The 25,864-nt window shown below is 35.8% G+C and overlaps 1 long non-coding RNA gene across 3 annotated transcripts in view; it reads right to left on the reverse strand.

Annotated features, from left to right (window-relative positions):
- LOC147918033 (uncharacterized) overlaps positions 1 to 25,864 on the reverse strand; it is a 1,004,068-nt gene that overhangs the window by 57,521 nt on the left and 920,683 nt on the right. The gene's annotated exons all lie outside the window — the stretch shown is intronic.

Here is a 25,864-nt window from a genome sequence, read left to right on the forward strand (position 1 = left end):
ATAGCCACACCTTTCTTTCCAAAACGATTCACTTAGGGAGACAGGTTGTGCTCCAGTTTTATGTGACAAATTCCATAAACAATTCAACATTAAAAGTCAGCTCATACTGAACCAGAGAATCCAAAAAACCAATTTTCATAATAATATCTATCACTTTTCTAATGAGAAATCAAAGTTTCAAGATTGAAAGAATAACAGCATCTGGTGGTTTCAAATTTACATTTTTTAATGCAGTAAATATATTTTAAAGAGGAGCTGACAAAGAATTTCCTTCTTTTTATTTTGCCAAAATAAGACGATCGATAGATACACATGTACATATATACATACATACATAAAGGATAGATAGATAGATAGATAGGTAGATAGATAGTTAGATAGATAGATAGATAGATAGATAGATAGATAGATAGATAGATAGATAGAATGTTAGACCAACCATGATTTTATAAAATAAAGACATTTTGACACCAATATTCACAGGTATGTGATCTTAAATTAAGGATATTACATGAGATCATATAAATTAATATTCATTTAACTCACTACATTCTTTTTATGTCCTACTCATTTCACTACAGACCAGCAAAAACTTTCTTACAGACAGGCTCTGGTCTTGGTCAGACCCATGAGAACCATCATCTGTTCCAATTCTAATTCCTCCCTGGTGAGGGTTCATTCAACATTTCTGCTTAAATGCCACTTGTGCTTATAACTGCTTCTAATTTTAATTCAGGGAAGATGTTTAATTTGTTAAAATAACAACTTAAAGTTATTGTAACTATTTTCTTCATTTGCTCCCAAGATGATCTAGTTTAAGTCTCAGTTGAAGGATCAATTGTAAAAGTTTAAGATCTTTACATTTCAGTTAGTCCATTTGAAACACAGAAATAAAATTCACTCATTCATTCAGAAACAAGATGATGCAGATACGGATATAGAGTGAAATGATGTAATTTCTATCCCTCAAGATTACAGCTCCGTGGAGAAGACAAGGAAATTTTAATAATGTCTCAGAACTTTATACAGATTAAATATGATAAGATTTAAAAAGCACTTTGCAGACTATCAATTCTGGTTCAAAACGATATAATTAATATTGCACAAAACATACATAAAAATATTAACAACTTAAAATACTTGCTATATTTGATGAAGCTCAGTTAAGCGTTGAAGCCAAGCAAAGCGGAAATACATTTCCTGCTCCCTCCTTGTGTCCCTGTTTCTGGCATGGACATGGGAACAAGTCTCCTTAGATTCCAAGGCCATCTTCTTTCCTCCCCTACAGTTACAGTTCACTGTGGTGACACACTGTTGAGGTATCTTATGCCCACCCCTGCTCTTGGGCTATCAGAGATGCTGACACCATTTCCTGATATTCATGAAGCTCCTGTTACGGCTTCAGCTCACCAGAGCCCTACCGTGTTCTCACAAAGTGAGGCGAGGCCCTCTCTGCCAGATCCTTCTTAAAGTCAGTTACTTGGGCCCCAAAACACTGCTTTCTACTCAGCCAAAGTCTTCAGAACTTTAACAAAGCAGCTCATTTCAATATTTATATATTATTATATAATTATTATATTACACATGCAGAAAGGTGTACACGGCATATATGAGCAGTTTAAAAATAAAAATAAAATATATACCAGTCTCCCACTACGCGCGTTTGCATACTCTTGAACCTATTCTCTAGAGGACTTTGCTCTGGGTCTGCTCTGGCTACTCTCCTGCCCATAAGGAAAGGAGTTCCTGAGTCCAAGGGAACGTGCTTAGCTGAAACCCAAGTGCCCACTTCTCTGGGCATCCAGGACCCCACAATCCCCTGCCCAGGTGTCCCTGATCTTGCTTCCAAGACCTGATCTGACTCTTCCTGAGGTCAGACACCACCAGGATGTGTCCCTCTAAACTCCAGGAATGTTCAAGAGGCAGATATTTGGAGGAAGTGTGGGCAAAGCTTGAGTGGATGTGTTGTGAGACCCCTTGCAGTGCACATGCCTAGCGGTGGGACCAGACTAGGGTAGACCATGATAGGGGTGAGTCAGAGGTCATGGGTCTATGGCTTAAACTGACTTTTTCTGCATTGTTATGTTCTAGCATAGAATTCACAAATTCAAACCTGCCTTTTAGATCACAGAGAAGATGTACTTTTCAAATTAGGAACATAAGATCTATTTTGTTAACAGTTGTTATCCTGATACTGTTAAACAATAAAAAGGCGTGCAGTATTGATGCATGCTAAAACATGGATGAGGGGCCAGCCTGGTGGCTTAGTGGTTGGGTTCATGCACTCTGCTTTGGTGGCCCGGGGTTCGCAGGCTGGGATCCCGGGCACAGACCTGCGCACCACTCATCAAGCCAAGCTGTGGCGGCACCCCATATACAAGAAAGAGAAAGGTGGGCACAGATGTTAACTCAGGACCAATCTTTCTCAGCAAAAAGAGAAAGATTGGCAATGGATGTTAGTTCCTGGTCAACCTTCCTCACCAAAAAAAAAAAAACATGGGTGAGTCTCTAAATAATTATGCTGGGTGAAAATGCCAGATAAAAAAGAGTACATAACGTATGATCTCATTTACTTAAAATTCTAGAATCAATAGACTTTCATTTTTCTTGAACAAATTCCTAGGAGTGGAATGGCTGGATCATATGGCGTGCACGTGTTAACTTTTTGGGAAACTACCATATTGTTCCCCAAGGTAGTTGTATCATTTTACATTCCAACTAGCAGTGTATAATAATTCTAATGCCAGTTCTTCCACATCCTTGACATTTGACAAGGTCATTCATTTCATTTTAGTTATTTTACTAGATGTGTGATGGGGTATCTCTGTGGTTTTAATTTGAATTTCTCTAATAACTAACGACGTTGTGCTTCTTTGCGTGTGCTACAATATTGAGAAAAAGTGATGAACCACTTTACATTTATTGAGATTTTTATTATGACCCAGAATAAGATGTATCTTCATAAATGTCTCGGTCCACATGGAAAGAATGTATCTTCTGCTGTTGTTCTGTAGCGTGTTCCACAATGTCACATTAGGTCAGGTTGGTTGATAGTGTTGTTCAAATCTTCTATATCTGTAGTGATTTTTGCTCTCCTTGTTCTATCAATTATTGATAAAGGAGTATTGAAATATATCTCTATAATTTCAGATTTGTTTATTTATCCTTGCAGTCCTATTAGCTTTTGCTTCATGTATTTGGAAGGTTGTTTTAGGTTAGAATTGCTAAAACCTCCTGATGAATTCATCCTTTTGTCATTGGTAAATGAACTTTACCGTTAAGTAGTATTCTTTGCTCTGAAATATGCTTGGCCCAATGTTAATTCAGCCACCCAAGCTTTATTTTTTGATAGGGGTCATGAGGTATATCTTTTTTTTAATCCTTTTACTTTTAATATTTGTTTCTTTTCATTTGAAGCATGTATCTTGTAGGCAGCATATAATTGTGTCCTTTTTTTAAAATTCAAACTGACAACCTCTGTCTCTTAATCGGAATATTTAGTGTGTTATTGATACAGTTAGGTTTAAATCTACCATATTCTTCTTTGTTTTCTATTTGTACTATATGTTTTTTATTTACTGTTTATCTTTTTCTGTCTGCTTTTGTATTAATTAAATATTTTTATTATTGTATTTGATCTCTCTTGGTTTAAAAACTAATATTTTTCTTTTGTTATTTAGTAGATGCTCCAAAGTTTATAGTATACATCATTAACTGATCCCCATCTAGTGACGCTATACCACTTAACATAGAGTGTAAGAACTTTAAAATTTGCTACTTCCATGTCCATTATATTCCTGATGACTATTGCTAAATGGTATACCTGGCATATAAAAAATTTTAGAGATCAATTAAGGCTCTGGATGTTAAATTCTTCCAGAGAAGATTTAGGCTAGGGGCATACCTTCTTAATTCAATCTGAGATTGAGCTGATCAAAGTTGATTTGAAGGTAGGTTTTAGTCTATTTCAGGCTTTCTCTTACTCTTAGAGTGTAGACTTCTAGGGATCTCAACTAAATGTCTGGGAAGCTTATCAGGCCTCTATTCCTTAATGGACTCTAAACTCTAAATTTTGATCCCCCAGCCTGGAAGGACAAGAAAGGCTCTGCTCAATTTCTTAGTTCCTTGGCTTAAGAATTCATAACTTCCTCAGGAGGAAGGTGGAGCCAAATGTTAGGAACCTCTCACTGTGCTTCCTTTCTTTCTAGAACCTTGAATCTTGAAGTCCTCACTGCCTTAATAGTTCTTCACTGTCTTCAAACTGAAGATTTATTTTTTGTTTTCATATGTTTTATATTGTATCTAGATTTTCTCTAGATGTTTTAATTGAGCTCAGCAGGAGAATTGGTCCAATGAAATCTAAACTACCATGAGCAAATGCAGATGCCCCCTTTGTTCTGAAATTTCGTGAGGACTTTCATATTTCATCCATTATGCTAGGCACTTGGTGGCCATTTCAGTATGGAAACTCATAGCATTCCATTCTGAAATTTTCCTTGAATAATTTTTTGTAACAAAATCCTCTCCATTTTCTATGTTTTATCTTTCTGAATCTCCTATTGCTCAGATGTTGACACCCTGAACAGGTCTTATAGTTTCCCTGTTTTTCTGTAGTTTCAATCTCCATTCATTCCAGAGACCATCTGTTGAACTTTCTTCAGTTAATAAAATTTCAGATTTCTGTTGAGATTTGTAAAGTCAGGGAATGTAGCGAGATAACTTCTCCTTTTCTTGTTATTTATTTTCTGGGAAATATGTTTAAGTTTCTTTTGTGAACCCTTCTGTTACATTGTTTTCATTTCTACTATTTTTTTATGTTAATTTCCAAGAGGTTTTTTTTCCTTTGCTTTCTTACAGCATGTTTTTTTGGTTCATGAATATAATAAATTGTCTCATCTCTCTAAAAATATTGTTATTAGTTGTTCTTTTACAGTTTTCTTCTCCCTGCCAATTTGGGGCATGTGTGTGTGTTTCAATTTTCCATTTGGGAAGCTTTATTCAGAGATCTTATAATACTTGGCTTATAACAAGGAGTGAGAGAGTTACAAACTAACTGGTAGTTTTGAGCTTGTATTTGTAAGTTGTCAACTTTGAGCTTCATTAAAGTGTAGAGTAAACATGGAAGTCATTGTCTAAACTTTTGAGATTAAGGAGGTGCTATTTACAATATGCCAATATTGCAAACATAAATGAGGACTGTACCAGACAAACCAAGATGTATGTCGATCCATTTGTTAGAGAACTCCATATCTCTAAGTATCTTCTTTGAGACTGGTGAGATTCCCCAGACAACAATGTTTAAAACTCTTTGCCTGCACTCAAGTTTTGAGGTAAGAAAAGCAGGTCAAGATTCTCTATATTCACATTGAGTATGTAAAATAAAAATTAAAAAAAAATTATTTCTCTATTTTTGACATCATACCCACAACTTCAAGTCTGTATTACGCCTCAACCCACCCTATTCAGATACTGTTTGTTGAACTTTCTCTAGCTAGTAAGCTGTCAGATTTCTGTGAGGATGTGGAAAGTGGGAGAATATAAGGACTTAACTTCTCAAATACTTTTCACCCTAGTCTTTCATGTTTTAGCCCATGTCTGATTCATCCCCAGGCCCACAGGACTGGTTGTTTCAGTTTCTGAGGCTTTTGATTATTCTGCATTGTAAATGAAGATGATTTCACTTTTCCTGTTGTCACCACGAGATTTAGCTTTATTTATTTATTTATTTATTTTTTTTTTTAATTTTTTGTTTATTGCAGTAACATTGGTTTATAACATTGTAAAAATTTCAGGTGTACATCATTGTACTTCTATTTCTGCATAGATTACATCATGTTCTTTTTTTTTTTTTTTTTTTAATTTTTTGTTTATTGCAGTAACATTGGTTTATAACATTGTAAAAATTTCAGGAGATTTAGCTTTATTTAAATGCTAGGTCAATTAACACTCTTCCATCTACATTTTCTAGATTTCAAAATTTTGTTCTTGTTATCTCTGTCCCTATGTTTCTATTCTTGTTAATTTTATGTCTTTTTAAAAAATGTCTTCACTATAGTTTTAGTGGAGTTTCAAGAGGGAGGAAATTTTGATGTACATTCAGTCTATGACCTTAATTTGGAAGTGTTCTTTCCATTTTTGCTGCTGACCCTACTTCTCAGAATCTGGATACGAATTTGAGAAAGATAGAGCAGACAGCAATCTGACTAAGAGACAGGGTAGAGTTCTTTATGAAAATGTTCAAAATCCTCTGACCTTGAGGTACTTCCCTTGGCCCCATTTGCCCCCCTCTTAGGAAAAGTCCTTTCTCAAGCATTAACCTGGCTTCTTGTTCAAGCAGTCCTTTTGTGGGTATACCCCACACATCCTCCAGACTTGCAAGAGACTAAAATAAACAGAGCTTAAACTAGAGAAAAGATCCCTGCTTATTTTAACTGACTGCTGTTATACCCATAATCAGGGGATTTTCCCACAGAAATTCATTAATTCAGCAAATACTTACTTAGGGTTTTCCATATGGAAAGCATTGCACTGGTCTCCATACTGCACAAAATTTCTTCTTATATTAGCAAGTGAACAAATTACCGTACAGCCATGAATTAATTGGAGACAACTGCATCTAAGCTTTAGAGCCCGAGAGACCTCAGGGACTATGTAGTCTTCATTCTGCAGGTGAGAAAACTGAAACACTGAATGGTTTAATGATTCAGAGAGCTGCACCCTTATTGGGGATTAATGAAGTGTCCTGGGGGATTTCTAATCTGGTCAACCCAATTGAGAGTCAATGGAGTAATTTGGGGAATTTCTACATTAAACTAGAAAATCAACTACCTATGGTAGATTACCTAGCATCTTGGGTAAAATGTAATCCTTATGTTCAAGTGAGTTATCAAATCAATTTTGAACCCACTCCAAATGTCTTGGCCTCTAAGCTGCTGCAGTCAGTACTGTAATAACACAACCCCTGCTGTATTAGCCAGAATGCAAATGCCCATTTTAAAATTACTCATCCTTAGTGAAAATGGCATAATATTACAAATTATGCTGTGCATTACACACGCACAGAATTTTAGTGTAATTTTGTCTGATTGAAGATTTAGGTAAGACTATTTGTTCCACTTTTCTCTTGAAATCCCTAAATCAATAAGTTTCACACTACATAATATCCATCTATGTTCTTAGATCACCTTCTGGTCCTAGGTACACTGCTAAATGGCCATGGGGTCAAAGGTAGGCCACCATTCAGAGAGGTGCTTCAGTGCCACAAACAGTAGATTCTTCATTAATGTATAGACAAATGCATATTATCAGACAGAGTGTTGTGCAGGATACACTGGCACTGAATAGTGAATTTGAATTAGCTAATCCTTACATCACTTCCAACTTTAAGTTATAAGTTTCTCAGAGTGTGTTACAGCATAAATATTTTCAAGTCTAGAAGGAGTTTAAGGATGTATTCCTCATTGATGCTCTATTAAAATGTCTTTATAGATATATTACTCTAGTACCTATTTCTTCTATTTTATATTGTCATCATAATAAATTTATATTTTACCTGTATAACCAATTATGTGCTATATACCTACACAGCATAAGTATACTCAATAGCAATGTGACTTTAAAGCAAAATATTTTTTTAGAACACAAACATACATTCTATACATCATATTCATACAAGGAAAAGCAAGTTCTGATGAAGTTGGGTTAATAAATAAATGTGATGATGCTTTGGAAGAATAGAAGTGTTCCAGAGAATGTTTTCTTCACTCTAGGCTATCGTGACACACAATGAGGAAGCTTCCATTTCTTTGTAAAACCAAAATCACTAGCTTTAAAGTCAAGGCCATTCCACACTGAGAAATCAATCCCTTGAGTGCACTCCACAAAGTCAAGCTCTCATGGCTGAAGGGTTGGTAGATTCCAAGTCAGCATGATGTAGGAGCTTAGCGACCTTTGATTCCACAAACACAAAGGACTTTCACCTGGTGTCTTAACTCCATGGCTTTCAGAAATGAATGCTTGAGTACCCTTCTTTGTGCCTTAGCTGCAACCAGAGCCATTATCTGCCCCTAGAATACAGTTTTAGGCTGATTGGACAGATAGTAAAAATACCCCAGATGTTTCCATCGTGATAGCTAGGAAGCAGTTGGCAAGTGCCCTTTTAAATTACTTTTTGCTGCACTGAGAGTTTTGAGATGTTTGCTCTTATAAAACATCTGCATAAAAAATAAACTATTATATTTCAGTTTTTGAAGCGCAAAACAATCAATCAATAAATGTTAGTGAATTACTTAGTTAATTATCATGTACAAATTGTCAAGCTAGGCTCTCAGCAGGAGAAAGTACCATTTAAGAGACATAGAGAAAGTAAAACAGAATTAATGTCACAAGGCAATGAATGCATTAAACCAGTGGTAGTTGCTCAGTGAAAGAAGATAGAAAAGAAGCAGTCTGCAAGATTGAACAGGGTGAAGGACCTGAGTCGTGCTTTCCATAAAGAAGGACTATCACTAACAAAGGAAGCAGAGATGAGAAAAGACAAGGGCTTTATGATGGTCAGAAAAGGAAGGAAAGTTAAAGTGAAACAGTACAAGATAACAACTAAAAGCACTGTGAAACTGGATTGGCATATCCTGGCCGTACAAAGGAATTTGGACGTCTTTTGGCAAGTAATGTGACACCATTAAAAAGTTTTCAAAGATAATTTAAGACATGATCAGAGCTTTGCATTAGAGAGATCTTCCTATTAGCTGTGTAAAGAGAGGAGTTGATATGGGAAAAGATAGAAACAGGAAGTACATCTAGAAGCCCTTGCAGCATTCCAGCTCTCCAGGAACAAAGGTCTAACCGGAGGTGGTGAAAACAGGACTGGGGATGAGATGTGTGGGAAGACACTCAAAGTTCTTGGTTAATGGCATTGTGAGAAATCAGTGAAAATTGAAATTGAAGATGACATTGGAATTTTGTCTGACTAATTTAGAGAAAAGATAATTCAAAAAAGAAAACCATTATGAAAAGCAGTGTAAAATAGTGTTTGCGATTGCAAGCTCTGGAGTGTAGATGATCTGAGTTTGAATTGCCGCTCTACTACTGATCAATTTTGTGATCTTAAGGAACTTACATGAATCTCTGTGCCTCAATTTCCTCATTTGTAAAAGAGGGCTAATCAAGAACCCACCACAAAGGGATGGCACAAACATGAAATAAGATTATGTATGCAAATAAATATTGCATGGCACATAAAAATTATTAGACACTATTACTAGTAGTGTTATAATATTTTAAGCAAAGGGGATTAATTTTATATATGTTGACTTTGGGGCAACTTATTAATATCAAATAGGAATTAGAATTTTGGCACCAGAGCGCTGGGGGGAAGCAGACAGGAGATGTAGAATGGAGTTGTTTAAGCCTATAAACACTTGAAACTCTTAGAGTTAACTAAAGAATAATTGTAGGAGTCTCATTTTCTAGTCTCTGAGACCAAACTTAGACCTGCTGGTGCCTCACAATGCCATATAAATTTGTGTGTCATCAGGCCATAGTTGATTTGACATCTAACCCAAGCTTCACCAATCAGATTTTTAAAACAATAATTCAAAGTTGGTTTGAGATTGGAGAAATCTTTGAAAATCATGGTCAGCAGTATAGGAGTTCAACAACTAATGATAAACAAATGTACAAATTGTTAAAAGAGGAAAAATATTGTAATTTGAGAGCTATAAATCTGTAAGTTTGATGTTCATCCTCAGGAACTCTTACAAAAGATAATTAAATAAAGGATTATTAAGCCTGGGTGAGTTTAGTAAGCCTGCATGGGTTTAGTAAGAAAACAAATCCCAGTGTAACATAATTTGGGGATTTTAATGAAGTTGTCTAGAGAGATCACAAAGATTTCATAAGGACTCACCAGAATCCACAAGGCGAATACACATAAGGCTTTAATATATAGGCAGAGGTTACAGTGAAGCAAGAGAAAGAGAGTGCAGGCAAGCATTGGAGGTCCAAGAGACAGCCCGTGTGCAAGCTCCAAAAGGTCCTTATTAACACACTGAAGGCTTCCTATCCAGATTGAACCTTCAAGGTCTGTGCAATGAGTCTTGACCTCAGGAGATCTCAATCTGTCAGGAGGTAAATTCCCAGTAGGGTCTTTTATGACTCTCTGATCATATAGTCAAACAAGGGTGGCTAACTGGTTGTGCCAAGTGAAAACAATCAGTAAATAAACTGGTCCTGGGAGTTACCAAAGTAGTTTCAGACTTTAAAACCCACTGTCCCTATGTGGACTAAAATTAAAGCCAGATATCCAGGCATCTCCAAAGATAAGGCTAGAGTTTTCCAGTCCAGCTTCAAATCAACTGTACCCTACACACAGAGCAGAGGATTTCATATATGTGAACTGTTCTAATTTCAATGAAAAATTTGATGTATCACGTGGAACCATTAAAAGCAAGATGGAGAAAAAAATAGATGAGATGACACAGTGATTAAGTTGACTTGTAGTTGGAGGGAGAACTTACCCAAGTAATGTTAATGAGTGGAGTGAAATTACTGGGGAAGAAGATCTCAATAATAAGTGAATGAAAACTAGCAAAATAAAAATTCAATTTCACAAATATTAAGTCTATATTTAGAACATCTTAATTATTAGTCCAAATATTTAATGATCAAAGTAATGGGTAGTTTATGTGGGGAAAAAACTTTGTGCTTTTGTTAGACCAATAAGCTTAATCTAAGTAAACATTATTTTATTTAAACACACACAAACCTATTCTAATCTTAGCATAGTATCCAATTTAGGAAATCATTGGATTTACTCTACTCTGCTTATATGGACAATTGGCTCTACTTCTGGGTATCACAACTATAAGATGACAGTAACATCTTTATTCTTGCTCAACTAGAATAGACTAGACTAGAAATCCTTCACCAAGAAAACAGAACAATCCTTTAATAAAACAGGTAGCACAAAAGGACTTAAATATATTGCATATATTTTAATAGATTTAAAAATGCACAAAATTCAGAAGACATGAAAAGGTACACAGTGAAAAATTTGTCTCCCTAACCAGTGTACCCTAGCACCTGCAATTCTCTACCACCAGTGGCTCATTATAGTTCTAGAGAGATTCTATGCATATACAATTAAATGCACATTTTAACAAATGATCACATACTAGACACATTGTTCTGAATCTTATTTTTTGTTAACATTTCATATGTATCTTGGATACTTTTCCATTATCAGTACATAAAACTTGGTCTCATTCTATTTAAGGGCTGCATAATACTACATTGTATAGATGTGTTACAAGTAATTTAACAATACCTATTAATAGATTTTTTAGAGAGTTAAAAACATTAAAAATAATGTTGCAACAAACACCATTGTATAAACATCATTTCACACATGACAATATATTAATTAATTAATTAATGGAATAGGAATTCATTGAGCAGTAGAATTGAGCAGTAGAATTTCTGGGTCAGAGGCAATGTGATTTTAAAATTCTGATATATATTTGCAAATTGTTCTTGCCGTTGGTTTTACCCTTTTATAGTCTCAGGTGCAAAGTACGCAAAGGTCTACATTCCCTCACCTTGGCCCATACGATATGGTAAAAATTTTCTGTTTTTCTAAGTAGAAAATTGAATCTTGTTGTAGTCATAATTTATATTTCCCTTAATATGAGTTACATAGGTCATTTTTTCATGTTTAAGTCATGTCTGTCTCTCTCTTCTGTGAATTCCCTACATCTTTTGCAAGGCTGGGTGAACAGTAAGAGGCAGGTGAGTAAAGGGGTAACTGACCCAGGTAGTGAGAAAAGCACAAATGGAGGCAAAGTTTGTATGGTGCAAAAAATCACAAATAGGTCCATTTTATAGCATTAAGTGGGAAAAAAGAGCAGTGATGGGGAAGGAGGCCGGAGAGGATGAAAGGCATCATATCATGCAGGGCCTTGAGTGCTTACTAAATAACTGGCCCTTAGATTTATCTGCTATCCTTAATTATAAGAAACACCTGGGATCCTTTTGAAGCAGCATCTCAGGATTCTAATTCTATAGGATTAATGTAGGAACCCTGGGCGTAGGGCAAATGGTGATCTATGAGTGGGTCTGAAAATCAATTCAGTGGACCATACATACCAGTGTTTGAGATTTTTTTCTTTGTTTTTGTTTTTAATTAAATACAAAATAGAAGAGAAAAGAATATACGGGAAGAGAATGGAGGAGAGAAGAAAGGAAAGGAGAGGAGAGAAAACTGAAAAGAGAAGGGAAAATATCAAAATGCATTGCAGAGTATGTGGCTTTTTTTTTTTTTGCTAATTTTTTAACTTTTATTTTATTTTTTTTAATTTTTTGTTTATTGCAGTAACATTGGTTTATAACATTGTATAAATTTCAGGTGTACATCATTATACTTCTATTTCTGCATAGATTACATCATGGGTATTTATCCAAAGAACTTGAAAACACCAATGCATAAAGATACATGCACCCCTGTGTTCATTGCAGCGTTATTCACAATAGCCAAGACTTGGAAGCAACCTAAGTGCCCATCAAGGGACGAATGGATAAAGAAGATGTGGTATATATACACAATGGAATACTACTCAGCCATAAGAAACGATGAAATCCAGCCATTTGTGACAACATGGATGGACATTGAGGGTATTATGCAAAGTGAAATAAGTCAGAGAGAGAAGGTCAAATACCGTATGATTTCCTTCATTAAGTAGTAGATAATAACAACAATAAACAAACACATAGAGAGTATGTGGCTTTGATTTCAATAAGTATGTTTACGTATACAGTGAGAATGTGTTTGTGTGGGATGGTGTTCTGGGGGGGAGGGAAAAAATGTAAAATGTACTTTTTGCTGAGAGCTATGGTCAAAAAGTATGAAAATCACTCTCTTAGGCTATATGGTACCATTGAAGGATTTTAGGAAGATGAATGGCATGATCAGATTGAATTTTAGATTTATCTGTTAAAAGGCCTACAGCGCAGGCAGCCTCCTCCTCAACAAATTGTATGTAGGCGGACCTGCAAGCCTCACTTGAATATATTTAAAGCAAAATCTTTTTATTTGACATGCAAATGAATGTGCATATTTTTAAAATAGAGGAATAACAAGTTTCTGTGAGGATCTTTCTTTATTCAACATTTCATTCATTATTTTACTTAAATTTGTGTCTAATATCTACATTATTTCAGGCACATTTGTAGGTGCTGAAAACACAGTAGTAAATCCAACAAAGTTCCTGCCTTTATTAGGCTTATCGCCTGGTCAGAAGTGCCACACAATAATAAACTCTCTGTGGTAGATTGCATTTTCCAAAGACGGCAGCAACAATGCCTGTCATCTCATACGCTCTTTCAACTCTGTCGTTTTGGTACTCCTCCCACCAGGCAGTGGGATCTGTGCCCATTCCCCTTGAAAATGGGCATGCTTTTGTGATTATTTTGGTCAATGAAGTGTGCTGGAAAACTCTTTCTTGAGATTTTCAGCCATAGTGTAAAAGATCAGACTGCCCTGAGGCATCCATGCTGTGAGGAAGCCCAAGCTAGCCCATGCTGACAGCTCAGCTGGAGAGGCCACAAGACTACAAGGGAAAAAGAGAGCAACATGCTTAGCAGATGCCAAGCTGCTTCAGCCCCACTCTTCCAGCTGCATCCACATGCCGCTGCAACCGTATGAGAGATCCAGAGCCAGAACGACCCAGGAGAGCCCCTTCTGAAATCCTGCTGCATGGACACCATGAAAGTTAATAAAATCACTATCTTTGTTTTGAGCCACTAAGTTTTGGGGTAATTTGTTAGGCAGCAATAGATAAAGGGAACACAGACAAACAAATAAATATACAGTTAATCAAATGGTGATAAAGTGCTAAGGAAAAAATAAATAAGGGTAGGGCTAAGGGGGCTAGGAAGGGGGAGAAAAGTACCACATCACATAAGCGGGTCAGAGAAGGCCTTATGATGAAGTAATATTTGAGCAGAGTGAAGAAGGTGAAGGAGCAGCTCTGGAGACATGTAGGAAGGAGCACTGCAGAGAGAGGACAGGGTAGATATCGAGACTGGAGGCCAGAAGCCTTGGTATGTCCCAGGAACACTGGAGCTGAGTGAATGAGGGAGAGAGCAGTAGAGATGAGGTCCCAGAGAAGGGAGAGGGTGGAAAGGTAAAAAGAAGCCTAAACAATGTAGAGTGCTGTAGGCTGTTTTAAGATTTTTACTTTTACTCTGGGTGAGATGGGAAGGTTTAAAATGGTTTTGAAAAGAGATGTGGTTTTTCTTTAAGGATGTTTCTGGCTTCTGCATGGAGATTAGAAGGGGTGTAAGGGCAAACACAAATTAAAAATAAAAGGTTTAATTCTCTCTGTTGAAAATAAAGGGACAGTCCCTCATCCGTTTTCTCAGAACATTTTTTTAGATAACTTGTAAGTTCTTTCACTGTCCTTTGAAATGTATGTAAATCTTTTTAAAAGCTAAATAAGCCTCCTGCCAGCTTTACAACCCAGGAATGTCTTTCTCAAGAGCCAGGGAACCATCTCTTTGAAATGTAATCATCAAGAATGATAGCACCCGTCTCTCCCTGTGTCTGTGTGAGAGCAGGAGCCCAACTTCAGGAGGCTCTTTGCTCGAAGTTGTAAAACAACCTCTTGCCATAAAGCAATGAGAGGGTTTTTTTAATCCCCTTTGGATAAAGCTAATTAGCTAACACAGATGGTCACCCCAACTACCAAGTGAATTTAGGATGAACTATGTGTGACAAATGGTGCTGTCAAATGGTCTTACTGGAGAACTAGTTATTGTTTATCTTGGAAACATGTATCTAATGAGTTATGTCTGCTTGGCTACATAAAAGGTGGAGATTTCTTTTTGTCTTTGCAATCTCTTAGCAGATTGTCTGCGGTGTACATCAAACTCTGCTTTAATGCTTATTCAATAATAAAATTGTTTTATGTCTCTTCTGCCTTTGTGAAGATATTTTTCTGGATAGGAAGGATATTTTGTTTTTAATTATATAACCCAAAAAAGGGCAAGAATAGAATCAAAGGAATTAGTTAAGAAATTATGGTGGGATTCCAAGAGATAGATAGTGGTGGCTTACATCATGTGTAGCAGCAGAGATTAAAATGTGAATTTCATGAGAGTAGGGGTTTTGAGTTTTTTGCAACTAACAATGAAAGTGTCATGTGGCCAAAGTTATTCATTCTTTCTTTTATTCTTTCATTCACTTAACTAAAATTTATCTAGTTTTGTGCTATCTACCAGGTATGAGCATAGACCCTGTGGAGGATCAGAATTGGCCACTTCAAAATATTTCTCTTTATCTTAACTATTTTTAAGAGCAAAAGACTCTGAAAGAAACTTTGACCTCTGCGCCACTAACTGCCTAAAAGAAATTTAAGATAGAAAGCCTGTCCCCAGGACAGACAATCACCATAGATAACTCTGGGTATCAATAGACTGAAAGAGTCCTTGCTAAGTCCATTCTTATCAAAGTTCTGTTTACCAAACATTTGCTTTTCCATTTCCATGTGAATTGCCTTCCTCCCCGTAGAAGTCCCAAACCACTACCCCTAACATCCACCTTTGTCTTTAGCTGAAGATGCTATTTAAGATGAGACCCTCTGCCATTTTGGATAGTTACCCAGTTTCCTGGGTTTCTCCTACGTATACATGTTATAAAGTTTTGTTTGATTTTCTCCTGTTATTCTGTCTCACGTAAATTTAATTCATAGTCCAGCCAGAAGGACCCAATGAGTAGAGGAATTCTCTTCCTCCCCTACAACCCTAACAGAAATGAAAATAAATAATACTGATGATATTCATCGAATTTGCAAGTTTTTGAAATTTTTCTGATAATTCAAATTGCATGGCTTCTTAATTTTTCTGGACTTTCAATTAGTGTACAAGATGCCAAGCTGATTTGTTCAATTTTATATGGATTTATTTGACGTGTTTTCCTCTACAAGTTATCAAATCAAAGATTAAATTCACCATTATGAATAGCATGTTCAATAATAAAATTTATGAAACCATATATATGTATTTGACTTTAAAATAATGACAATGATACTAAAATAATGAAATAATATCTGAAAATAAGTTTATTAAAGTTTGTGTCCCCACTATTTATATAGTATTTTTGGTAACTTTTTTCTTCTTTGAGGTGGAAAGCAGAATGAAAGAGAAAAGAAGAAAATGTAAAATATCTTTTTTTTTTGAAGAAAGTTTCCGGATTTCCCAATTATTTTTTTTTAAGGAAGAGTGGCCCTGAGCTAACATCTGTTGCCAATATTCCTCTTTTTCTTTTTTCTCCCTAAAGCCCCAGTACATAGTTGTATGTCCTAGTTGTGAAAAAGTAAAATATCTTGAATGATTTTTCCCAAGGTAAGAAAAGCAGAACTAATTGGTGATTTCCAATCTAAGTCTCACACTTTCTTTATAATCTTTCTAATATGAATAAGATGGACGATACCTGTTCTGGAGTTTTATAAGGGGTGAGGGTAATCTGTGCCCATTATTTGGAATTCAAAAGAGTCCAGGCTTTATCTAAAAGTAAAATCCCGTAAAAAATGAATACTAATAAGAGTATGAAGTGAGCCTCATTGAAACCAACAGCTATCCAAGAGCTGCTTGAGCATTTTGTTTAGCATAATGATCACTCCAGAGAGTTTCTGTGATTGGTGACAATCCAGTATAACTTTGAACTTCTTGAAACAAGACAATTTAGTTTTCTCAGAACAGGGAAATAGAAATACCCAAGTTCATTCACTGACTTCTGGGCCAGCACTGGGACTAGCTAATTGCACTAGACATGAGGAAGTGGTTTTTATCTTCCTAACTGGTTTTTATTTTATTAGCATGAAATAGGATTTTAAAGACAAGTAAAAGTAAATATCTGCATAGCTAAACCAAAACCTGAAATAATTATCCATGCTATTTTGACCCAGAAAAATCCCCCACTGAGAAAATTAGTTCAAGTTCCTAAATTATTTAGAAGGGCTGTCTACCCTAGTTGAATTGACTCCATGATTGTTCAACTTCCTAGTTTGTGTTGATAGAACTAAGATAATCCTTTCAGTGAGGAGTAACGCTTTGGAGAAGAAAGAAGTCTATATTTGAAACCTGAATACCTAGGTCCTTGATTTCTAGACATGTAAACTTAGGCAAATGAGGGAACATTAAACTGAGTCTCTCCTCCTCTGCAAAATAGAAGTAATGTTAATGTTTTCCCCTGTGTAACACTACTAGTCTAAGAGTTTCATAAGAGGATGCAATTACAAGAGCCTGGAAAACAGTAGCCTATTTCTAAATGTAAGATATTATTATTCCATTATTGAAAATATTGATTGTAAAGGTTCAAATAAGATTACAAATGTACAAAGTTAGCCTATAGGGATGTCGTGATAATCTATAAAATTATTTAAAATGTTACAATAACCTAAGTAAAAAATAACACTCATTTCTTTTAGAGAAGAGAACTAGGTAGATGAGGGTCAGTGTTGGTAGGAATAAAGTCCAAATTATTAACAATATATACCTAATGCCTACATCCTAGTATGTGATAAACTCATGTGGAAGAATTAATAAATGGCATATTTTAGACTTAGCACTTTAGTGATCATAAATATATTATCATTTTGTCATGCCCTTGCTTAAAAAGATTGACAAAGAAAATTCTCTGCCTGAAGAGGAGCAGGACATTGAAGAAGGTAGAAGCCATATTCATACTCCTCCCCTCATTCATTCATTTAACAAATTATTTATTGAGTTCCTCTTCATTGCCAGACATGTGGTAGCCCTGATAGAATGCTCCATGTCTGAAAAGAATGAGAAAGTGGAAAAAGGTAGAAAGTGCATTTATATGTAGTCATTCATTCAATAAATATTAACTGTACCCAGGACCACTTTAGGCAAAGGAGACACAGCAATAAATAAAATACACATTGTACTTGCCATCTCAGAACTTAGAGAGTGATTATCAACCAAATGTTTACAATAAAAGAAAGCTGACCGTTATGATTGGGAAATACAGAATAATATGGGCACATAAACCTAAACTTAGAGTCAGTGAAGTCAAAGAGAAGAACTGATAGGTAAATTGACACCTGAAGAGGATTCAATATAGTGAGAGGTAAGAGTATCCTAGGAAGAGAACACTTCTTGTGCTAATATATGCAGACAAGATGGAAGGACTTCCCCTTCTCCTCCCACCTGAGACTAAGAAAGTTTCTACACTAAACACTACCATAGCACTGTGTACTTCTACAACACTCTTCATAAATTTGTAATTATTTATTTAATGCCTATCTAATCAATCATTCTGTAGTCTTCATGAGGACAGGAAAACTGCCTCGTTCATCAGTGTATCCCACCTCTTAGTACAGGGGTGGTTATTTAAAAAGAGCTCAATAAATAAAGGCTAAATTAAAAAATCAGTGAATGAAAGAAGTCTCGTGAAGCTAGATGTGAGAGCGCTGAAAGTAGCTTGGAGAGAAATGAGATTGGAAATATGGCCAGAGGCCTGATCTTTATTTGAATTTATGAGAAAGCCATTGGACTATTTTATTGGGAGCACTAAACTGATTTCAGTTATGAGTTTTGGAAGATCACTCTTGTTGGAGAATAAAGAAGTGTTTGGAGGAGATGTCAGCAGGAGAAAATGACACCAGTGAGGAAACTGCTGTAATATCCTTGGTCATTGGTAATGGTGGCCTCGTCTAAGGTGCAGTGGTAAATATGAAGAGTACTAGATGGACTCTGGAAATATAGAGAAGCTCACAGACACAACAGCAAATCATTATAATACTATATTATAAAAGCTATAACAGAGTAACTACAAAAAAACACAGAAACATAAGGAACTAACTCATTTGTTCAACAAATATTGATTAATACCCATCGTGTACCAAGTACCATGTTTGGACCTGACTTCAAGAAGCAAAGTGCCATGGAAAACTCAGATAGGAATAGTTAAATGGTTAAAAACAGCTATCATTTACTGAATGCTTACTAAATTTTTTCACGTGGCTAAATACATTTTTTGTTTAACTCTGCTCTCAAACCTATGATGACAATGATTGTTCTTTTTATCTCCTCCATTGACTTATCTTCTTCTCCCCTATTGCTTAAGGTTAAAATGTGATAGGACTCAACCTTTGGTCCTTTTCTCTTCTCTATCTACACTTATACCCAAGGTGACCTTATTCTTTTGAGTGAATTTAAATAGTTCTATATGCTGTGACTCCCAAATGCATATCTGATACTCTGACTTCTCACCCAAATTCCAAACTTCCATATCAGCTACCTACTGGATGTCTTCTCACATGGCCAAAATGAAATGTTAATATTCTCCCAAACCTACTTCATTGACGACTTTTCCCATTTCATTGGAAGGTACTTTCCTCTTCCAATAGCTCAGGCCAAAGACCTAGGGTCATCTTTGACTCCTCTCTTACTCTCACACTCCATATCCAATCTTGTCAGGAAATTCTGTTGGTTTAATCTTCAAAAGCTATCCAGAATCTGACTATTTCTCACTGCCTGCATGGCCACACCCTTGGTCTGAGCCACCATCATTTCTTACCTTGAATACAACTAATAGCTACCTAATTGGAATCTTCACCTTCACCTTCCATTGCTCCCTTATAGTCCATTCTCACCAGAAAAAAAAGCAGAGATATCTTTTTTTTATGATTTGGTATTTGTATATATCACAACATGATCACCACAATAAATCTAGTTATCATCCGTCACTATACTTAGTTACAGAATTTTTTTTCTTGTGATGAGAACTTTTAAGATTTACTCTCTTAGCAACTTCCCACTATGCAATACAGTATTATTAACTATTGTCAGCATGCTGTACATTACATCCCCATGACTTATTTATTTTATAACTGGAAGTTTGTACTTTTTGACTCCCTTCACCTATGGCAACCACCAATCTGTTCTCTGTTTCTATAAGCTTGTTTTTTTGTTTATTTCTTTTTGTTTTTTAGATCCCATACATAAATGAGATCTTATGGTATTTGTCTTTCTCTGACATTTCATTTAGCATAATGCTCTCAAGGTCCATGTATGTTGTCACCAATGGCAAAATTTCATTCTTTTTTATGTCTGAATAATATTCCATTATATATATACACACACACCACATTTTATTTATCCATTCATCCATCAATGGACGCTTAGGTTGTTTCCATATCTTGAATATTATAAATAATGCTGCAATGAACTTAGGGGAACATATATCTTTTCAAGTTAGTGTTTTTGTTTTCTTTGGATAAATATCCAAAAGTGGAATTGCTGGATCATATAGTAGTTCAATTTTTAATATTTTGAGGAATCTCCATACTGTTTTCCATAGTGGCTGCACCAATTTACATTCCCACCAACAGTGCACAAGTGTTCCCTTTTCTCCACCTTCTTGATGTTTGTTATTTTTTGTCTTTTTGATAATAGCCATTCTAACAAGTGTAAGGTGATATCTCACTGTGGTTTTGATATGTATTTCCCTGATCATTAGTGATTTTGAGCATAACTTCATGTACCTGTTGGCCTTCTCTATGTCTTTTTGTTTGAAAAATGTTTATTCAGATCCTCTACCCATTTTTTAAATTGGATTTCTTGGTTTTTACTATTGAGTTATATGAGTTCTTTATATATTTTGGGTATTAACCCCTTATCAGATATATAATTGGCAAATATTTTCTCCCATTCAGTAGGTTGCCTTTTCATTTTGTTGATGGCTTCCTCTTCTGTGCAGAGACACTCTTTTAAAATAAAAGTCAGATCATGTTACTTGTCCGCTCAAAATTCTGTTGTAGCTCCACTTTCTTCAGAATAAAAACAAGAGTCATCTGATTGGTTGATGTACTAGATTGAATAGTGTCCTCCAAAAATGTTGGTCTATTTGAAACCACAGAATATAACCTTATTTGTAAAGTCTTTGTGGATAAAATCAAGTTAAGATAAGGTCATAGTGGAGTAGAGTGGACCCTAATCCAATGATTGCTTTCATAAGAAGGAAATTTGGACACAAAGACACACAGGGAGAACAACGTGTGACTATGGAGGCAGAGACTGGAGTGGTGTAATCATAAACCAAGCAATGTTGAGGACTGTTAGCAACCACCAGAAGCTAGGAAAAGGCAGGGGAGGACTCTTCTTCATAGCCTTGAGAGAAAGCATAGTGCTGCTAACACCTGGATTTTGCACTTCTAGTCTCCAGAACAGTGAGAGATTAAATTTTGTGTTTTTTTAAGCCACTTAGTTTGTGGTAATTTGTTACAGCATCTCTAGGAAACCAATACAGCTTAGAAAGTCCTGTATGATCTGCACTCCCCATCCCTCAGCTTTTTCTCTTCCTGCTTTTCCTCTTGCTTACTCTATTCTAGTCACCCAGCCTCCCTACTAAGTCTTGTAGACAGCAGGCATGATGGCACCTTAGGCCTATTATGTTGCCTGGCATATCTTCCAGAATGCTTTTCTGTTAGGTATGTACACAGCTAATTCTCTTACCTCTTTCAAGCTGCTGACCAATTAGAGGGGTCTTGATGAAGCTTATACTGATCACCCTATTTTAAATTACAGTTATTGCCAAGTCACAGAAGGTAAATTATCAAATTTCATTGATACCTTTGGCTTAGCATATAAGTCAAAAATTATTGGTTAAACGCCTTCCGAGAGATTAACATATATGGAGACTCCTCTCTGTAAGGAATATAAGGACCTCTCTCTTGTGGATATCACAGAATATACACACAAAAAATATTCAAAACTCAAGTACTAAAGCAAATAATGTGCTGTCTCCTGATGAATAAGAATTCATAGAAAGGAAGATCTCAGCAGGAACAGGACAGAACTAAAAGATTGCTGGAATGTGGGACTTGGATGGGTTGCTTAACTTCTCTGGATATATGTTCCTCATATTGAGATTGAAGAGGTGGAATCAGATGATCTCTAAAAAGTATCTCATCCTAACAATTCATTATTGACTCTTTACCGGCTTAAAAAACAAATCGCTTGTAGTAAAAACTGTGCTTTCTCCAGTAGCTCACATTTTGTATTATTATAGTTAGATACCCATGTCACAAATCCTTTCCAATTGTTATCTTAAGATTTTAGTTTCCTGATAAGTATACATTATTCTAAATGCTACCCTCACAACACAACAATACGAAAACCACAAATTCCTTAACTGCTTAAAAGAAATCCTCGCCATTCTTGACAAGATTATGGAAGCTTAAGGGCGACATTTTTATTTTATCATCCTCAATCCAATTATAAAACTACCAAGGAAGAGGCAGTGAGACATGGAATAGTGAAGAATACAATATTCTACTGTGAAAAATAAGGTGTAGTTGTTCTGAAGGAAGAGAGAAGATATTGAAGGAATGTTCAAATATTGAACCAAGCAGCCACCAAATTATATCAAGTAGTAATGTATTTGTTTAAATGAGAAAACTAGAGAAAGCATATATAAATAAGATTTAAAAGTGGGAGTTGGACTACAATCTTAAGAAAAAAAGTCATTTGGAAAACCTGGAATAGCCACAAGAATTGCCATAGAGAAGAAATTTAAAATAAAAATGTGTTGTTTGTCTAACTCAGATCCACTTTATCCTTCAACTAATTGCATGCTCTTCAAAATGATAAAACAACGATCTCAGAGTGCCAAAATAATTGAGTGCTCTCAAATTACGTGGACTAAAAAGATTACATTCTTTGTTCTTTTACCCTTTTATGAAATTGGTGTAATGCTTGTAAAAAGATATTCACTTGATAGTTCTAAACATGTAAACCCTCCATTAACCCAGAAAGCAAGCATGGAATGCAAAGGAGATTCCAACAGCCTAACATCAACTGTGTGCATGTTAAACATTACTCCTATTGGACCCCTTGTAAAGTGAGAGGCTCATACAGTTCACAGGCCATTCAGCTATTTCTCCATTGCTGGTATATTCATGAACGAAGCTAATTAACCACAAATTTGTAAAATTATTTCAGCTCAAGAGAATGTCCAGAGATATGTTCCTAAATATAATGGTGAATTTGCTTCATATGAGATGCTGGCTAAGGAATATTAACTTGCTTCACACAAGTTAATAAATTGACTAAAGGCATACCTCATTTTATTGCACTTCACAGATATTGCATTTTTTACAAATTGAAGGTTTGTGGCACCCCTGTGTTGAGCAGGTCTATGAACACCATTTTTCCAACAGCATTTGCTCACTTCATGTCTCTGTATCACATTTTGGTAATTCTAGCATTATTTCAAACTTTTTCATTATTATTTTATTTGTTGTGGTGATTTGTGATCAGTGATCTTTGATGTTACTGTTGTAATTGTTTGCGTCCGCCATGGACCACGCCCATATAAGATGGCTAACTTAATTGATAAATGTTGTGAGTGTTCTGACTGCTCTGCTGACCAGCTGCTGCCCCATCTCTCTCTCCCTCTCCTTGGGCCTCCCTATTCCCAGAGACACAACAATATTGAAATTAGGCCAATTAATAATCTTACCATGGCCTTCAAGAGTTCAAATGAAAGGAAGAGTTGTTTGTCTCTCCCTTTAAATTAAAAGCTAGAAATGATTAAGCTTAGTGAAGAAAGCATGTCAAAAGCCAAGACAGGCTGAAAGCTAGGCCTCTCGCACCAAACAGTTAGCCAAGTTTTGAATGCAAAGAAAAAGTTCTTGAAGGAAATTAAAAGTGCTGCTCTAGTGAACACACAAATGATAAGAAAGCAAAACAAAGTTATTACCGATATGGAGGAAGTTTTAGTCGTCTAGATAGAAGATCAAACCAGCCATAGCATTCTCTTAAGCCCAAACATAATCCAGACCAGGGCACTAACTTTCTTTAATTCTGTGAAGGCTGAGAGAGGTGAGGTAGCTGCAGAAGAAAAGTTTGAAGTTAGTGGAGATTGGTTCATGAGGTTTAAGGAAAGAAGCCATCTCCATAACATCAAAGTACAAGGTGAAGCAGCAAGTGCTGATGTAGAAGCTGCAGCAAGTTATCCAGAAGATCTAGCTAAGATCATTAATGAAGGTGGCCACACTAAACAACGGATTTTCAATGTAGAAGAAACAGCCTTCTATTGGAAGAAGATGCCATCTAGGATTTCACAGGTAGAAAGAAGTCAATATCTGGCTTCCAAAGCTTCAAAGGACAGGCTGACTCTCTGGTTAGGGGCTAATGCAGCTGATGACTTTGAGTTGAAGCCAATGCTTATTTACCATTCCAGAAAATCCTAGGGCCCTTAAAGACTGTGCTAAATCTACTCTGCGTGTGCTCTATAAATGGAACAACAAAGCCTGGATGACAGCACATCTGTTTACAACATGGTTTACTGAATATTTTAAGCCCATTGTTGAGACCTACTGCTCACAAAAGAAAAATCTTTTCAAAATATTACTGCTCATTGACAATGCACTTGGTCACTCAAGAGCTCTGATGGAGATGTGCAATGAGATTAATGTTGTTTTCATGCCTGCTAACCCAACATCCGTTCTGCAGCCCATAGATCAAGGAGTAATTTCTTTTTTTTTTGATTTTTTTTTTATTCTGATTTTTTGTTTATTGCAGTAACATTGGTTTATAACATTGTAAAAATTTCAGGTGTACATCATTGTACTTCTATTTCTGCATAGATTACATCGTGTTCACCACCAAAATACTAATTACAACCAAGATACAGCATCCATTTATGATCAAGGAGTAATTTCAAATTTGAAGTCTTATTATTTAAGAAATATATTTCATAAGGCTGTAGCTGCAATAGATAGTGATTCTTCTGATAGATCCAGGCAAAGCCAATTGAAAACTGTCTGGAAAGGATTCACCATTCACCATAGATGCCATTAAGAACATTTGTGATTCATGGGACGAGGTCAAAATATCAACATTAACAGGAGTTTGGCAGAAGTTGATTACAACCCTCATGGACGATTTTGAGGGGTTCAAGATTTCAGTGGTGGAAGTTATTGAAGATATAGTGGAAATATCAAGAGAACTAGAATTAGCCTTGGAGCCTGAAGATGTGATTGAATTGCTGCAATCTCATGATAAAACTTTAACAAATGGGGAGTTGTTTCTTATGGATAAGGAAAGAGAGTGATTTCTTGAGATGGAATCTACTCCTGGTGAAGATGCTGTGAAGATTGTTGAAATGACAACAAAGGATTTTGAATAGCACATAAACCTAATTAATAAAGCAGCAGCAGGCTTTGAGAGGACTGACTCCAATTTTGAAAGAAGTTCTACTGAGAATAAAATGTTATCAAATAGCATTGAATGCTACAGAGAAATTGTTCATGAAAGGAAGAGTCAATTGATGTGGTGAACCTCATTGTTGTCTTATTTTAAGAAATTGCCACAGCCTCTACAGCCTTCAGCAGCCACTACACTGAAGAATCAACAGCCATCAACATTGAGGCAAGTCCTTTCACCAGCAAAAAGATTATGACTTACTGAAGGCTCAGATGATGGTTAGCATCTTTTAGCATAAAGTTTTTTTAAAATTAAGAGATATAAATTGTTTTTTAGACATAATGCTGTTGTACATTTAATAGACTAAAGTATAGTGTAAATATAACTTTTATATGCAGTGGGAAACCGAAAAACTCATTTTATTTGCTTTATTGTGATATTCGCTTTATTGAACTAGTCTGGATCAGAACCCGCAATATCTCTGAGGTATACCTATATTCATCAGTCCCATATTCTTATATTATCTTAAATGACATATCTCTATTTCCATGATACATGATTTCCTTATTTCTGTAGTCTATGCATAATCTAAATATATGGAGTGGGAAGAAGTGGCATTCTAACCTGAAAGCTG

This window comes from Ceratotherium simum, chromosome 2 (genome assembly GCF_057802395.1).
Source record: "Ceratotherium simum simum isolate JZ-2026a chromosome 2, ASM5780239v1, whole genome shotgun sequence".
Classification (NCBI taxonomy): Eukaryota; Metazoa; Chordata; class Mammalia; order Perissodactyla; family Rhinocerotidae; genus Ceratotherium; species Ceratotherium simum.